This window comes from Felis catus, chromosome D4 (genome assembly GCF_018350175.1).
Source record: "Felis catus isolate Fca126 chromosome D4, F.catus_Fca126_mat1.0, whole genome shotgun sequence".
NCBI classification, from domain to species: Eukaryota; Metazoa; Chordata; class Mammalia; order Carnivora; family Felidae; genus Felis; species Felis catus.
In genome coordinates, this window is record NC_058380.1 from 5,491,153 (window position 1) to 5,509,865 (window position 18,713).

The following is an 18,713-nucleotide window of genomic DNA, read 5'->3' on the forward strand; positions in this document are numbered from 1 at the left end:
ATAAACACAATCACGGATAGTGAATGGCGGGCGCATGCTGGCCATGAACCAGAGGTTAGGCAATGTGGTCTGTATCTGACCTGCAGTTCTTATTCCCTTCCCTTAGGAGGCCTTCTCAGATGGATGTCATCATTGGCATTAGCACCCATTTTACACAGGAATTAAGTGGAGCTTGAAGCATCTAAGTGACTTGCCCGATTTTACAGACCTGGGGAACAGCAGAACAAGACGCCAAATTCAAGTTCCCATAACCCCACGATGGGCAGGACTGCACCAATGGTCGGGTTCTGCTCAGCCTTGGTTTTGCATGTCAGTTCTACAATGTGACCTTGGACACGTTGCTAACTTCTCCGTGCTTCGTTTTTACTTAGGCGACCGTGATAATAACGCGAAGACTAAGGAAATTAATACATGAAAAACGCTCGGAGTGGTGCCCGGAATCATCTAACAAAAATTCGAGGCAATCAATTTTGCAGTATGAACTATGATTACTGTTCTGTGGTAATATGCCTGGAATTTGGTGAGTTTTCAACAAATAGTGGTATTGTTTTCAACAAGTAGTAGGTATTGTTTAAAAAACCTGGTGTAGGGGTGCCTGGGTGGCGCAGTCGGTTAAGCGTCCGACTTCAGCCAGGTCACGATCTCGCGGTCCGTGAGTTCGAGCCCCGCGTCGGGCTCTGGACTGATGGCTCGGAGCCTGGAGCCTGTTTCCGATTCTGTGTCTCCCTCTCTCTCTGCCCCTCCCCCGTTCATGCTCTGTCTCTCTCTGTCCCAAAAATAAATAAACGTTGAAAAAAAAATTTAAAAACAAACAAACAAACAAACAAACCTGGTGTAATACAGGTGGCAGAAGTTGCCAGATACTATTTTTGTGAAAATAAAAGTTTTTGGAAAAAAAGGTTTTTTGGAACTTGTTTTTTTTTTAAATCAATGTATATGCAGATGAAATTACTTAGATTTACATTATTCCAGTACATGAATTTAGCGTCTATTAAATTAAACACCAATAATCTAAGATAAAATCTTACATTATCTGCGGTGGAATGAAAAGCCAACAGAAAGTAATTTTTAAAATACCTTACGTTGATTCTAAATAATTTTAAGCATGGATTCGACTCAACATAATGATTTTTATGCACCACGTCATATAGAGTAATTGGGCCATAGTCTTACTTCATTTACTAACACTTATGTGACTAAGGGGTTCCATATCCAACTGAGTACGTATCCAGATTTTTCTGATGCTATTTTGCAAACTTTATTGTTGTTTTATTCCTAGCCTCAGTATGGTGGCAATTTGTTTAACCCCAATAATACTTTCAAATAATTGTCCTTAAATTTATTGCTAAATGGGACAATCAACTTTTCATTAGAGTTGCAATTATTCATATTACACTTGACATTATAATATTTCATAGACTTCCTTTAATTTTTTAAAAATTGCCATTGGTACTTTGCTTGAATATTTGCCTTGGGTGACCCACGCATCATCTCTAACACAGGTTTCCTGAGGGAAAAGGCAAAACAAAACTATTTTCAGGGAGACAATACTGGGGCACTCTGTGATGTTGGCTAAAACACGGAGCTGTTATCAAGGATGTATTGTTTTCCCATAAGAAAGAAAATGATTACCTTGTTGGGAAGATAAGATTATGCCAAAAATAATCTTTTTCATAAAATCTTACCACTTGGCTCTTTAAATAAGCCAGAATTATTTCAGTTAAGGTATCCAGGAAAACCCTAGGGTCTTCTTATATTTCCATATACCAAATCTTGAATTAAAACTTCGGATACAAATTGCTTTAACTGGAACTGGTTTCACATGGTTTTCGAAAGGCAGACTGGAATCTAATTGTAACATTTGAGATGGCTCCCCGAGAATCTACAGTGATCAAAACGGCATACATGTGAAATGCTTCTGAAGTTCGAAATCTGCAAAGGGAAAACATTTTTTTAATGTTTTCATTTATTTTTGAGAGAGCACAAGTGGGAGAGGGGCAGAGATGGGGGGGGGGGTGGACAGAGGATCCAAACTGGGCTCCACGCTGACAGCAGAGAGCCCGACGTGGGGCTTGAACTCAGAGCCCCAAGATCGTGACCTGAGCCAAAGTCAGATGTTCAGCCAGCTGAGCCACCCAAGTGCCCTAGAACAACATTTTTACAGTACTTTCAAATCGTTTATCCCACTCACAGTTATATGAACGTGTATTAAAATTGTTTCTTATACCAACAATTAATCCACTGGAGTCACTGAAATGTAACTTAAAGATCCACTGAAGAAGGTTCAATTGTCTTGTTCTTATTTTTATAGGTGACAGAAGTTGAGTGGCTTGCTCAGAATGATAGATGTGATTCCTAGAATTAGGATTAATGGGTATATATATATATATTTAAAACCCAACAAGTCTGAAGTAGGAACAAGATGAAGAAGGCAAAGGCACAGATCCCTGAAGCTAAAACTCCTGCCTGGAATAGTTGCCATGATTCGAAATAGAAGTGACCCAAAGTAGGTTTCCTGACGATTTGGGGGACCATACACTCCTACACATCATACCCAACATGTTGAAAACCAGGCACAGAGAATATCTTGAAAACAGCAAGAGGAAAATGACTCATTACATACAAGAGAACTGAATAAAGTTAACAGGTAACTCTTGTTTTTAAAAAAATGTTTAATGTTTATTCATTTTTGAATGAGAGAGAATGAGAGAGAGAGAGAGAGAGAGCACAAGTGGGGAGCGGCAGAGAGAGAGGGAGACACAGAAACCGAAGCAGGCTCCAGGCTCTGAGCCCTCAGCACAGAGCCCGACCCGGGGCTCGAACCCACAGACCGTGAGATCATGACCTGAGCTGAAGTCGGATGCTTAACCGACTGAACTACCCAGACTCTCCAAACAGGTAACTTTGTATTAAAAATAGTAGAAATCAGGGGTGCCTGGGCGGCTCAGTCAAGCATCAGACTCTTGATTTCAGGTCCGGTCATGATCTCACAGTTCCTGAGTTCGAGACCCGGATTGAGTCCAGCATGAGGCTCCGTGCTGACAGTACAGAGCTTGCTTGGGATTCGTTGTGACAGCGAAAGAGATAGTTCTGGGTAGACACCCAGTGCACTGCCCAGTCTTTCTGACAAAGAGGCTTATTTGCTTGTCCGGGAGCTTTGGCCTCAGGGACAGACTTCCGGTCCGTCATACTTATAGGAGTCTAAGGAGGTGCTTTCAGGGAATGGAGGCCAGTAGACACCGTCTTTGCAGCCTCCCCCTGCTTTGCTCCAGCTCTCTGGAACTTTCTAGAAAAGAGTTTAAACCCTTGTCTGGTGCCCTAATTTTTGCAGATGCAACCAGTAGAGTCTTCAGTGGATAATGCAGTCTGTCACTTACATTTCAATAAAAAGGTAAATAAACAAAGGTGTAACATACAGTTACTGAGAAAAACTGACAGATAAGAGAGAAAGGCACCAAGGAAACAATGGAATCAATCATTTGTGAGAATTTCTCCAAGTTCATGATAAACATGAAGCCACAGGTCCGAGAAGCTCAGAGAACACCAACCAGGAGGAGCACCCCAAATCCCATACCTCTCCATATCAGATTTGAACTGCAGACAATCAAAGAGAAAGAAAAATCTTTAAAGAAGGAAGAGGAGGGAAAAAAACTAATTACGTATAGAGGAGCAAGGAAAACCGTCGCATTGGCCTTTTCTTTAGAAACTGTGCGAGCAAGAAGAAACCAAGTGAAATACTTACAAGTGTTGAAAACAAAAACAGACCCACAAAACGCCACCAGCCTGGAATTCTGCATCCAGCAAATTTTTACCTTTATTTACTCAAAGGTAAAGGAAAAAATACTCTCTCCAACAAACAAAAATCAAGGGAATGTGTTGCCAGTGGACCTGCCTTGCATGAAATATTAAAAGAAATTCTTTAGAAAGAAAGAAAATAGTATTGGTCGGAAGCTTGGATCTGCATAAATAAAGGAAGGATCCTAGAGAAGGAATACACATAAAATAGAATCTCTTATGTCTCTTATTTTTCATCAGTTAATTTAATAATCATTTCTTCAAATTACTAATAATGGGACCTGGGGTAATCAGTAGAAGTCACGCCTAAGGGTTCCTTTTTACAGAAGTCATCTAAAAGGATCTAGACCAGCCACGCACGTACATTTACCCCTCGTTTTGTCTACAATGTTCTGGCTTTGTACTTAAACACAATAAATAATTTCAGGGTTTCCTACAGCAATTCACCTTCGTGTTCTTCCGTTTATTCAAAACACGGATTTAGTAGAACAAAGGAGCGGCATTGGCCCTTGATCTATTTCTATTTGTCTAGAAATGAAATGTTGCTCCTTGGAAAGGGCATTTGTACTGCTTTTATCTGTGTTACTGAGCCTTCGGTAGACTAAAATATCAAACAGAATATCACTCTCAGTTGATACAAAAGATCTTTTTACTCAAGCGCTTTCTTCTAAGGGAATTTCTCTATGGGGGCGTCAAGGAGAGTCTACTTATCATCTGAAAGCAGAGGTAGAAGAAACTCATCCTGGAGAAGATGGTGTTTGTTCCTTGGATATTCCTTGAGGGCGAAATTGACTTGAACTGGCATATGGATAGAAGAGCTCACCTTAGGAGAACTGAATCCGACTTGTGGAGTAGGGGGTGTTACCAGAATCCAGCTTTATCTCATCTTGCCATCTTTTTACTCTTTTACTGCCAGCAGATCTGCCCTTCTCACCCCTTACAGATATCAGCAGAAAGCCTCCTACCCAAACGCTGCAGAGTGTGAGGGTCTCAGTCCACGTCTGATACACTCCCACCCCCTCCATTTCCGATGTGGGGGTGCAATCAAAGGAATAGGGAGAGGAAGACTTCCTTATAGAACTGGTAACTTCTTGGGATACTGCTGCTTGGTTTTCTCTCTAATGAGACCACGTGATGGTATCGATTCTCCAGGTAATATGCAGCTCTATCTTGGCCCCTCGGTCACTGCAGATGTTTCCAGAGAGAGGCAACCTCCCTTCAGCGCACAGCTCTTTCCACCATGTGACTTTGGGTGGGACGCTGGAACTGTTGAGATCTTTTCTTCACTCTAAAGTGGGACAACCCTCTCAGTGATCTCTGGGCATAGAATAAAGGGAAGGATGTGGTGAGGAGTCATTGACTGGAGTGAGACTCTTACGACTACTCGTCCGTGGGAGGAAGGTCCGTCCACGTGTGGACGGACCTCTTTAGGATACCTGATGCTTAGAACCTTCTTGCGTTAGCCATGGTGCCCGAGTGCTCATTCAGGAGTTAAAAAAGAAGCTCCATACAACATCCTAGTACATAGAATTGATTTTGTTCTCTTCAATCGTTAAAGTCATATTTTTTATAGTGGTGGATCTTGGGATAAAACAGAAAAGGAAAATATAAAAGGCAATCACCCATGCTTCCACAATGCACACTTTCCACATATTGGTACATTTCTACCTAGTCTGAGTGACAAAAGTTCAGAACAATTAAATCTGTCCTTCTTTGAATATATATAAATCACGTTGTGATGGAAAAAATGTGCAATTTCCTGTTCCCATAAAGTTAATTTTCATTAAATAGCTAAAAGAATGTAATGACTGGGGAGCCTGGGTGGCTCAGTCAGTTAAGTGTCCAACTCTTGGTTTCAGCTCGGGTCATGATCTCACAGTTTGTGAGTTCAAGCCCCACATCGGGCTCGGTGTTGACAGTGTAGAGCCTGCTTGGGATTTCTCTCTCTCTCTCTCTCTCTCTCTCTCAAAATAAAGTAAACTCAAAAAAAAAAAAGAAAGTAATGATCAAAATAAATAAAACAAAGCATCACCTACTCTTTCTATGCCACTGAGTTGGAGTTGGTTCAGTTCTTCACATACTGGCCGCCAGTGCGGTGGAAAGCTGGCTCTGTGCCCGATGCTGAGGAATGTGATAAACAGCCATGATGATGTTCCTGTCTTCAAGGAGCTTACAGTCTGGATGAAGAGACAGAAATGTCAACAGATACAATATAGTGTGTTTGGAAGACTATTAGGAGGCATGGTATACTCTGTAGGGGCATGTGTGGTGAAGACTGCAGAGAGAAGGGCTTCTTGTTTATTTATTTTGAAAGAGAGAGAGAGAGAGAGAGAGAGAGACTGAATGTGAGTGGGGAAAGGGGGAGAGGAAGAAGGAACGAAAGAATCCCAAGCAGGCTCCACACTGTCAGCGCAGAGCCCGAGGCAGGGCTCGAACCCACGGGCCATGAGATCACGATCTGAGCCGAGATCAGGAGTTGGATGCTCAACCGACCGAACCACCCGGGTGCCCCCAACAAGGGCTTCTTCGCAGAGAATGTGGCCCCTACGCAGAATGTGGACGCCTGAAGGGGCATCTTCCAGACTGAGGAGGGGAAGGCTGGAGGCAGGAGAAGACAGTTTGGGCAGAACTCCCCAGTTCACACAAATTCACCTTGTGCATTGCGAACCTGGGTTTATGGCCAGTTGGCATCTCCATGGCATCAGGTTTGGGTCGGGCAGGCAGTGGCAGAAGGGGCTCCGGGCAGTGGTCTATCACGACACTGTGGAGATTGAACACCACCTTTTCGGTAACAGAACAACAATGGTGTGGTCAGACAGAGGTTTGTGAAATCTTTGGGAAGACAGATTGAAAGGGGGAAAGCGGAAGAAGTGAAAGCCAATCGAGAGACAATCCTAATAAGGCGGAGGAGTGATCACGCGGCCCAGACTGCCAGGGTGATAGTGACGGGACGTAGGACCCACTGGTGTGACAGACGCCAGAATGGCACCAAGCTTATCAAATACGGTTTCAGTTTTTGTCTGGGCATTTGCAGGTCAAGGCCGGTGTGGCCACGCCTGGGTGTCGCGGTCCCTGTTCCTCTATCACATGGCTCTGAGCTGCTGTCCCTGGGATATTTCTCCTCCTTTTGCAGGACGGCTCCTTACCGTGAACCCCTAAGTGGTCATGGAGAAGAGACAGCAAGCGTCTCAGGCAAAGAGGCAACAGAAAAATGAAGAAATGCAAGAACAAGGCAGATGAGGACCAGATCACCCGCCAGAAAAATCTATGGTCTGAAGGAGGCAAAAGCTATAAACAGAGACTTTCCCGGCACGCGAAGAAATTAAAAAATAAAAGCTCCCTTTGAAATAAAGGATCAGAACAGATTTAAAAACAAAAAAGGCACCGAAAGAGATGAAAGGGACTGAAGGAAAAAAATGGGAGAGAAAAATATTTTGCACAGAAATGAAAGTCACATTCTATGAAGCAGAGAGGGGACTAGATGCTGTGAACAGAGCAGTGAGGGACGCAGAGGCCATGGAATCAGTGAGGAAAGAATACAAATGAAAAATTCACAAAAGAGTTAACACGACTGGTTAACAACGACGGGGCACATACGTGAGCCGGCAGAAATGAAAGAAATGCAAATTAATTCAAGAGAAATATATGTCTTGCCTGTCCAACTTTAAAAGATGAAAAATTAATATTGATGCGAGAAAGAGCCAATTTCATAATTTCTGGTTAAAAAAAAATGTGCTTTTGGCGACATCCCAACGTCTTAAAATCAGCACACTCTTCTAAAGAGTAATTTCATTAAAAAAATACACCTTGAGGAAATTAATTTAGAAATGGGGGAAACTTACTAAACCAGTATTTTTTTTTCCCCCTCCGTGACACTTGTATCAATAAAAAATTGGGAGAACCGAAATGTCCCGCAATATGGGATCACTCAGTAATTATCTACGCAGTGCACATTGCCTGCTCAAGGTGAGGACGTGGTTTTTCAGCTTTGTTGGCATTTTCTCAGAGCGAGGAGTCAGGGCTGACATCTCACGGACAAAGCGGGCACAGGTCCTGGGACACACGAGAATGTTAAGGGCCATGAAGTGTTTTAATTCCTTTTACAATTTAGAAGAAAAATCATCATGATCCTAGACTATTATCCAGCCAGCCGGTATACCAATGCAGTTGCAAAGCATAATCTTTAATATTATTTTTGAAGGAAGGAGTCCACCGAGGCAGAAATGCCTAGAACCCTCAAAGTCACCACAGGGCCACGAGAGGGAGGAGTTCCTGACCCCGGCCCCCAATCCAAAGCCTCTGCTCGGTCATTCTGGCAGCATTGCAGACGAAGAGAAGGAAGGAGAATGGGGTCCAAGCGCAAGCCTCCGAAATGCCCTTGGCACAGAGCGCTAGGAATCCCAAAGAATTCGCCAACCACAGCTTCTCTGGGCGGGTTCTGAAGCCGCTGAGAAGAAGGTTCACTAACAGTCTGCTGGATTTAAGATTCATATTTTTAAAGATTATATGTATGTGGAATTTTTTCCATTATATATTACTGACTATAAAAAGCAAGATAAAGAACGTCACGTCAACGATGGTCCCAATAGTATATGAGTGAGCGTGTCAGTTTGTAAACGGGTAGGAGATGGCTGGGTTACCTCCAAGGTGGGATTAGATGTGGGTTAGTTGTGGGGGGAGGTGGAAAAAGGGGAGACGGAGGGATCCAAACACAGAACATAGAAGGTCTTTAGGGCAGGGAAACTATTCTGTATAATATTACAATAATGGATATGTCAGCATACATCCGTCCAAACCCATAGAATATACAAAGCCAGGAGTAAACCCTGTTGTAAACTATAGATTTGCGGTGATTACGACATGTAAATGTAGGTTCATTAATTTTAACAAAGGCACCACTCCGGTAGGGACTGTTGTGTGGGGGGAAGAGGGGCTTGTGGTTGGGGGTATTTGGGAAATCTCTGTACTTACAGTTTAATTTTGCTATGAACCTACTCTAAAAAGTCAAGTTCATTAGCTAAAAGAAAAAAGCCTCTTTACACTATGGTAGTCGCGAGAGAAGATGCTGCTTCATGAATCAACTCCATACTGTACAAGCCCAAAAGGAAGCTTTGAGATCACCCAAACCAAACTGAAAAATTCTGACCCTGTGCAACCAATCCTCCTGACCCCCAGCCCAAATTCATGTAAATTCTATCAGGCTGTTGTTAGAAGTACACCCCAAATTCTCTATAATTCAGAGGCCTCTTACTCTTAACTCATACATTTTTCTGGAACCAAAACCTTGTTGATAACTGAAAATATTGCCAGTAGGTCGAACATTTTCATGTCGCACCGCGAGACAGGTGATCTTTCCGCGGCAAATTAAAGGAGCACGCGGACCAAATGTCATCACGAGTAAGAGTATAGCAATTACAGATCAACAAACGTTCAAGAAGCGTGAAAAAAGTCATATGTAAAAATACACGTGTCTGTATACACACCTTCTTCTATCTCTCTGTGTATACATACGTGTCTACACATGCACGCATATTTATACTTAAGTAATACACATCCTTAAAGAAAGTTGATCACAGCCAATGGCTTCTTCCAGCAAGAGTTCAAGAGATCGAATGCAAGTATAATTTTTATTCACTTTCTTAAGTATTGTTATGTCTGTGATTTGACTTTAGATTTTATAGTCAAGACTTTTCGTCCCCAAGCCCCATCATCAACATACATGACAATACCTGCCCTCTTTGGCTACCACATGTGACCATTTTCTGATGGGGACAAGCTATATCTGCAAGAAACCTTTTTTTTTTAATGTTTATTTATTTTTGAGAGAGAAAGAGCTTGCGTGTGTGCATGAGAGAGGGAGGGGCAGAGAGAGACGGAGACACAGAATCCGAAACAGGCTCCAGGCTCTGAGCTGTCAGCACACAGCCCAACCCCGGGCTCGAACCCATGAACTATGAGATCATGATCTGAGCTGAAGTCGGAAGCTTAACCGACTGAGCCCCCCCGCCCCCGGCGCCCCAGATCTGCAACTTACTGGTTTACTGATGTGTCACCCTTGCTCCAACCCTCGCTTACTCAGGACTGGTACATATGGGTGGCTGACCCAGCTCGGTGATGAGTTGTGTGACAGCTCTGTTTCTCCATAAAAGCAACATATGGTGAGTGTTATACGTTGAGTTGTGATTCTGCTCAACCTTTGTTGCCCTGACTCCCAGTATCTCAGAAAGTGACCTTATTGTATAGTTAAGACAAGGTCATGGGGCAGTAGATTGGGTCCCTAATCCAATATGACTGGTGTCCTGATAAAAAGGAGGAATTTGGACACAGGGACAGACACGCATACGGGGAGAATGTCAGGCGAACATGAAGACAGAGATCCGGGTGACACCTCAACAAACCAAAGGACACCAAAGATTGTTAGCAAGCCACCAGGATCTGGGAGAGAAACTTGAAACAGACTTCCCCTCGAAGACTCAGAACCAGACCTGCTGGTATCTTCATCTTGGACTGACAGCCTCCAGAGCTCTAAGAAAATAAATACATTTTGTTCTTATTTGCTTCCTTTTTTAAGCAAGCTAGCTAGCTGGCTAGATAGCTAGCAAGATAAGGAACATGGTATCAGTATGGTCCTGGTGGTGTGTGGGTAGGCGTGCAGGTTTGTACACAGGTGGTGAAATGCTAGGTGTCTGGCTTACCTCTGGGGTGGGATTGTGCGTTTCCTGCTGATAGAGACCCTTCTGATTGATCTTTTTCTCTACAGTGGGTTCTTATTATCAACATTCTATTTCATGTTCCGTTATATTTTTTAAATCTATAATTGCCGTATTTGTGGGATAAAACTAATAAAATCTATGAAAACTGGGTGCACAGAAGTAAAATCAGTAAATACATCATTTGCCGTCTCCATTTCCTTACACTGATAAGTTTAGTTGAAGGATCTTACTTCCTTCTTATTGAGAGAAATCTTAAGGTAGGAAATATTCAAGTTATTCTCAAGAAGGAAACAAATTTCCCGATTTGACGATTTGCCTCAATTTTTCACTTTCGTTGAAGTGCTAAAGTTTTCACCGTCAAAAAATGTATATGCTCCGGTTGTTAAAAAGAAAACCACAGGCCCCAAATGATGTCACTTATGTGAAGGACCCACGTCAGTAAGTCAGGAATTACTACCTACCTAACCTAACCACAGTTTCACTCCCACCCTGCTGTCCCAATCCCGTCCCAATGTAACGTAACCTTTAGCCAACCAAACTGGAATTTCCTGGTCAACGCTAGGAGGTAATCCCCTGATAGATCCCTTCTATTCCTCAGGAGGGGGAGTTTGCCTAACACAATGCATTCCTTGCTGATAAATTCCTTTTTCCCACCCTCTCATTGCCTCCTTTTTGTACAGCTCTTTGGAACACCCTCTACTTGCTGGTAGGATGCCGGCTTGCTCATGAATCATTTCATAAAGCCAATTAGATGGTTTACGTTTACTTAGTGGAATTTTGTTTTTGAACACAGTGTTTAGATTTCTGTTGATAAATGATCACCCGCACTCTCATCTTTAAGGGCCTAAGAAGATTTTTAGGCCAACCCTACAAGCTTCTTTAGTTGACTTTTTATTCTATAGTAAAATTTCAAAAATAAAACAAACGAACAAAACTCCTTACTGAAATAACAGAGTGGTCTCCTGTATTTAATAAGATAATGCAGAAACAACATCCCCCCAAACTTTCCATTAACCTAAGACAATTTGAATAATAACCTAAAGACAATTTGATGACAAATGAGAAGGAAAAAATTAGAATTGCTAATTAAAAACAAGCTTATTTTAATAGGAATATCACTCATCTGTGTACATTGTAGTCAATGCCTTCACATTTGGTTGTTTGAAAATGGCACATTTACGAGTTTATAAAAGTTCAGCATTATATGAATGGAAATGTCAATGCATATGTTCTTTGCTAAAAATGAGAAATTCACCTCTCCACTTTTAAATTTAACTTTTAAAAACACGAATATAGGGGCGCCTGGGTAGCTCAGTCGATTAAGTGTCCGACTTCAGCTCAGGTCATGATCTCACGGTCCGTGAGCTCGAGCCCCGCATCGGGCTCCGTGCTGACAGCTCAGAGCCTGGAGCCTGTTTCAGATTCTGTGTCTCCCTCTCTCTCTGCCCCTCCCCTGCTCACGCTCTGTCTCTCTCTCTCTCCAAAATAAATAAACATTTTTAAAAAAGTTTTAAAAAGACACGAATATATATTAATTGAGTAAAGACTCATTGTCTTGTAGGTCAAGTGGTTCATCTCCTTGTCGGTTTACTTTTTTCTAAGCTATAAATTCTCTTGGGAAAATCCAGTTTTGGATGTTTATCATTGTATGACTAGTGCCACTTTAAACCAAAGAATTTCTTATTAAATTAGCCAACAGAATATATAACTTTCTTGCACTTTTCAAACATGTACTGCAGAAACAGCAAGCAATATTTTTGAAATGACAGGTGAATGAATATTATGTAGCACTCAGCCATAAACAACTTCACAGTCCAAATAAAATCTACCCTATAAATTTTGTATTAAAATGGAATGTCTGCTGGAAATTTATCTGTTCTCAGAATAAGGAAGGGCATTTTATGATTGAGAGTTATATTAATCATACATGGATTATCAACTTTCAAGTTCACATAATAATATTAAAATTCTGTCTAAACATCTTATTGAAGGTAATGCTACCTAAAGCGCTCGATTTTTTGAGGCGGACATAAAATACGGAGATCTGTGTGGTGCAAGGGGGTGATTTGTTTCTAGGCTGAGGAAAAGGAGTCAGTGAAGAAAGAGGGATGAGATATAGGTGATATTTGGCGTAATGGATGGAGCAAATTTTCAGAGCTGACAGGAGGAAGCAGGGTAAAGACAACTGTGTGTGGGAGAGAGCAGGCATCCCTGGAGATCTTGCTCAGAAAGAGGAGCTGTTGAAAAAGGAGACTTCGTGAGGTTGGGAGAGTGGAATTTGAGGAAACATATCCAGATCCATGCTCTCTTAGGAGAGCCGGGAGCAAGGAAGGTGGTCATGAACTAGGCGATATGAAGACTATGTCACTGGACTTCCTAGGGCATTAAAAAACACACACACCACATAGACTTTTATATGCTGGGCAAAACCGTGGGGACCAATGATACTAGAAGTTATAAATTTGCAGAGGACCGAGTTTGCTGCGGTGTGTTTGTATTATTTTGTCATTTTTGCCAGAAGCGTAGAGAGGAGAGATGTGGGGTTCATCCAGGATCGGGGACTGTCGTGATAGAAATAGCCGGAAGTCAACAAATGCGCAACTCTGGATAAGACAGGCATGGCTACCGGGGTCCCAGCTGGCCACGATCACAGTGGGTGCAAAGCCCAGGGAAACAGAGAGACCCCCAAGGGCACAGGGCAGAAGCGGCTGGAGGCAGGTTTCTCAGGAAAAACTGGAAGGGACAGGAAGTCTCTGCCTACACGAACCACTGCGAGTGCTGATGAGATTAATCCTGAGTTTGAGATGAAGCCTAAAATGAGGTTATTTGTTGCGTTAAAACCTAATGAGGAATATGCTGTTTTAACTGAAAGCTTTCTCCAGAGGATTTAACCTAGCCGTGTACCTTGGACTTGAGTTTTGGAAATGTCCATCAATCATCGTGCAGACTTCCGCTTCCGAGCTCACAGGAGGTGGATGTCCCACGTGGCAATGGCCTTCAGTCCCGCTGAAGCTACCGCCCCATTCTGGTTATGTCCTATTTGCTAACACTACTCTTTGGGCTGGGCATTCTTTCCTGGGGGGACACCCTGTTACAGGTGTGGCTTGTGTCCGAGGAGCATAAAGCAAGGCACCTCGGTCTCTCATTCCAGCTGTGATCAGGGTCTCATTCATGAACCGCGAGGACCATCTTCCAAAAGCTTCTGTGTCTGTTCAAGAATCTCTCCCTTCGTGTTTGTTTTTCTTTTTGTTTTTCAGGTCAGTTCCATTTACGAATGAACTGCGGGAAAGAAGTGTGCCACAGCAACAGACGCCAGCCTTCCAACTGTGGCCCTTCTGATGCCTCCTGATGTTGACATTCATGGGCAGAGGGTAGGGCCAAGCTATTCTGGGAGGTGACCCATCGCAGTTTGAATTCTGATCAGTTTTTAATGACATTTTTTCGGTTTTGACAAGGCACATTTCAACACAGAACAAGGTTAATAACGGGCTTTTATTAACAGGATGTTTATTAATGGTGGGTACAAGCAGTGACAGCCTGATCATCTCAGGTATGTGGTCCTGGGTGACCCTCAAAGCTGAAGTCAGTGTTAGCAAACCACAAGGGGCTCCTTCCCTAGGAGCTGTATCTCTCATGTTCCCTTTAACTATTAATACAGTTTCTTAAATTGTTCTGGCTCTACCCCCCTGCCCAAAGGTATAAAACAGTCCATCAGATAGTTTAATACATATTCCTTCGTTGATATTCAAAACTCCTGGAAGAACAGTACATGGAGTCCTGCCAGCCCCACAACCTTGGCATTCGGTTTAGCTGGTCTACATAAAAAATTAACCAGCCTTTTAAAAATGCAGCCGTGCGCTACAGTGGCTCACTGCAGTTCTGTCTTTCCCTTTCCCACGGAGGATTCAAGCACATTTCCGATAAATCAAAAGTTTGGACAAACCAAACGTATGTAGCATTATTATCATTTCAATTTAATGGATCCCAAATATTCAAGATCTTTCCTTGCTCCAAGGAAGCCCCTTAGACGCAGAGAGATGCTTTAGAAGCTGTCTGTACCTTGAATACCAAAGCTTTACTTGGGCGGAGTTGGATTAAAGAGGCTTGGTAGGGTCATCAATGACGAGGGAGCTTAACACTTTACCTAGACTTTCACATATTTTTTTTCATAGAGGTCAAAGTACTCTTCGGGGGCTTAAAAAAAAAAAAAATATATATATATATATATATTCTAGGGGTGCCTGAGTGGCTCAGTTGGTTAAGCATCCAACTCCTGATTGTGGCTCAGGTTGTGATCCCACGGTTCATGAGATCAAGTCCCGCATCAGGCTCTGTGCTGATAGCATGGAGCATGCTTGGGATTCTCTCTCTCTCTCTCTCTCTCTCTCTCTCTCAAAAGTAAATAAATAAACTTAAAAACTACAAAATAAAATACATATATTTATAAATAAATAAACAAATAATGAAAAATACATATTTCAATGGTATGTCCTTACCACTTCTGATTTTGTGTGTCTGGCCTTCTCCTTATATTCTTAATCAAGTTGGCTAGTAATTTGTCTATTTATAGATATTTCCAAAGCCCAGCATTTTTCACTAATTAAGTCTGCTGCTGTATATTCTCCACATTAGTAATTTATGCTCTTATTTTCATTTCTTTCCCCATGCCTTCTTCTAGATTATTTTGTTGTCTTTGTCAAATTTTTTTTTTTTCTGAGCTGGGAATTTAACTCAGTAACTTTAATTATGTAAATGTGCATGCTGATGGTGTTCAGTGCTATTAATTTCCCCCTGATCGTTGCTTTCTGGTGTGTGGTGTTCTCATCATCTTATTTTTAGAAAATTCTGTAATTTCAGCTTTAATGTCCTCTTTCGCCCAAGGGTGGTTCAGTAGAAGGGGTTTATTAACTACCAAGGGGAAAGGCCTTTGTGCTTTAATTTCCAGTTTTATTGCAGACCAGAACATGCGGATGTTTTCTCTATGACCATATAGCCACACACACACGTCTCATGGGCATAAAATAAGAAATAAGAGCTGCTCTATTGTCTGGTGTAGTGTTCTCCATACGTCCTCAAGATCTATCATATCGATGTTGGCTAGCTTTCTTTCGTCCTTCAAGCTCTTTGTTCACGTCATCTGCTTTGGCCTGCGAATATAATAGCATCTTCTATTATTAGTGTATTTCTGCCATGTTTCCTTCCAACTCCCGAATTTGCCACTTTATAATGTGGTTTGCTATGTTTCTTGGCTCATAAATATTCATACATATTATACTTAGCGAATTGCGGCCTTTGTATGAAAAAGTACCCGTCTTGCTTACATTTCGTGCTTTTTGACTTGAATTTACTTTGTCCGATGTCGGGATAACTGCCTTTGAGTTTCCATTTATTTTGTCTGACTTTGTCCACTCCTTTGTTTTCAGCCTCTTTAAATCATTTCTTTTAGTTCTGTTTCCTATATGGAGTATATTGAGCCAGATTGAAAATAGCCCTTTTCCTTTTGATAGGTGAGTTAAGTCCATTCACCTTTACTGACATGACTGACATATTTAGTCTTAACTTTGTCATAAAATGTTATCATTTTGTGTATCTTTTTATATTTTCCATGTTCTTACTCTACCTAATGTAATTTTGTCTTTTACTTTCATTTTTTTTCTGATTTCAATCACCTCTCTTTTCATTACTTCCTCCTTTTTTGTCCACTTCTATTCTTTGTTTTTCAATTTCTAATTCAATTTTGTTTGTTTGTTTTTTTTTCAATGCACTCAGATGTTTGTTCACATATGTTTATTTCCATGTGGGATGTTGCCTTAGACTTTTATTCTGTCCATGAACATTTCTGTGATGGGAGCTTTCTTCAGTTGACTTGCGTTGAATTTTGTTTTCTAAGACTTGACAATAACACCATGTGGATTGGTTAATCTCTTCCTTGTTAATTCTGTAACTTTGGGCTATTTTACAAGATTCCTAGTTTAACATCTTCCTTATCTGTCAGTCTAGCCAAGCTGGGAGATACTTTAGTGGGTTATTTTTTGTTGTTTTTAGTGGGGAAAAATATCGTGTGTCCTTTATTTCTTTGACTCTCTTTTGTTTTTCAGAACTCTAAATATTCCCTTTTACTGAGGCACCTGGGTGGCTCATTGGGTTAAGCATCTGACTCTTGATTTCAGCTCAGGTCAGGATCTCACGGTTTGAGAGATCAAGCCCTGAGTAGGGCTCTGCCCTGACAGTGTGGATCCTGCTTGGGATACTCTTTCTCCCTCTTTCTCTGCCCTTCCCCAATTGTTGTCTCTCTCTCTCTCTCTCACTCAAATAAATAAATAGACATGAAAAAAATGGAATATGTGCCCCTTTTACTTGGTCCCCTTTTCCATTCAACTGCCAAGGCAAGCTTCTTTCTACTTGCCCTTCTTCGCCCCAAAGCGGCTCTGTGTTTTGAGGAATGTCTCTTCAAACAGGGTGTACTGGTATGTCTTTTCTCTGAGGCCCACTGGCTGAACTACCCAGGTACATTTTTCGTCCTTTTGTACCTAATATGAACCTAGTCTTTCTGCCAGGAGTTTCAGACCGCACTTCATTTTCTGAGGGCTTTCTTTTTCGATCTTGTATAGAGTGTTTTGTCATGGATGTCGTTGTTGTTATTGTTTTTATTCTGTCCTTGTCAAAAAGCCTGGTTACGTGCCTTTGTTAAATTCAGGGGTAAGGTGAAAATGTGCGAATTCACAGACTGAAATTCATTGATTTTTTTTTTCTCCCTGTTTCCTTAAAGATATTTTGAAGTTTGGGCAAGTGATTCTGAGGACATGGTTTTCGTGTAGGTGTATTTTGCCTTCTTGTTCCGCGCTACGTTTGGAGAAAATAGGAGAGACAGAAACACAGTCTACTACTATTTTTTTCAGCTGTCTTGTTACACCTTCTGATACCGTTCCACAAACACCAAGGATCTGCACCTTTCCTTAGAAATCTTTTTCTCTCTCTGTTTTCCAGATCACATAACTTCTACCGACCTATTTTCAAAGTCACTGCTTCCTGTACCGTCTCTGTTCCAGTGTGAAGGCCATCGGTTGACAACTTTTTAAGATATTGTATGTTTCCTTAAGAGAGTGAATTTTTCACTTGCAGAATTTTTATTTATTCTTTTTCATTTTTTTTGTTTGCTCTGAAGACATTTCCTTTTTAAATTTGTTATGAACATAGTTCCTTTATCTTATTGAGCGTAGTTCTAATAGCAGCTGTGAAACCATTGCCTCCAAATGCCCACATCCGTAAACTCACAGTCAGTCTCTCAGTTGGTTTCTCTCTTAATAATAGGAAACTTCTATGGGGTGCCTGGGTGGCGCAGTCGGTTAAGCGTCCGACTTCAGCCAGGTCACGATCTCGCGGTCTGTGAGTTCGAGCCCCGCGTCAGGCTCTGGGCTGATGGCTCAGAGCCTGGAGCCTGTTTCCGATTCTGTGTCTCCCTCTCTCTCTGCCCCTCCCCCGTTCATGCTCTGCCTCTCTCTGTCCCAAAAATAAAAATAAACGTTGAAAAAAAAATAATAGGAAACTTCTTTTCCCCTCGTATATCAAGTGATTTGGGATCAGATCCTAGACAGCGTAAAGTGATATTGCAGGGACTCTGTTATTGTTCTCCAAAGACTGTTGGGGGTTTGGCTCATTTGTTTTACCAGGAAATTGACTTGATTGAACACAAAAAGCTATCCGTCTCTTCAGTACAGGCTCATATCCTGCTTCTTTTTTTTTTTCTTTTCAAAAATTTTTTTAATGTTTATTTATTTTTGAGACACAGAGAGAGACAGAGTGTGAGCAGGGGAGGGGCAGAGAGAGAGAGAGAGAAAGACACAGAATCCGAAGCAGGCTCTGGGCTCTGAGCTGTCAGCACAGAGCCCGACGCGGGGCTCGAACTCACAAGCCGTGAGATCATGACCTGAGCCGATGTGGGACACTCAACCGACTGAGCCACCTAGGCGCCCCCTACTTATTTCTTTTAAGCCTAGTTCAGGTGCTTAAATTCTGTTCCATTTATGCATAATTTAGTAATTAACCAGAGATTTGAAAACCACTGTTACAGAGAATTTGGGTCTCTACTTCTCTGACTCCCTAGATTATCCCTGCTCTATTTCTGGAATAGAGATGGAATCAGTTTCTTTTTTGTAAAGAATTCTTTAAGTTTTTGTTTATTTATTTTGACAGAGAGAGAGGAAG

At 41.8% G+C, this 18,713-nt stretch overlaps 1 long non-coding RNA gene across 1 annotated transcript in view; it reads right to left on the reverse strand.

Annotated features, from left to right (window-relative positions):
• Positions 1 to 4,238: 4,238 nt before the first annotated feature.
• LOC123381764 overlaps positions 4,239 to 18,713 on the reverse strand; it is a 28,439-nt gene continuing 13,964 nt past the window's right edge. The window contains exons 2-4 of the long non-coding RNA XR_006589168.1: positions 6,464 to 6,576; positions 5,832 to 5,972; positions 4,239 to 5,376 (exon numbers count right to left, since the gene is read on the reverse strand). This is a non-coding gene — a long non-coding RNA (uncharacterized LOC123381764). The remainder of the gene's footprint in view (positions 5,377 to 5,831; positions 5,973 to 6,463; positions 6,577 to 18,713) is intronic.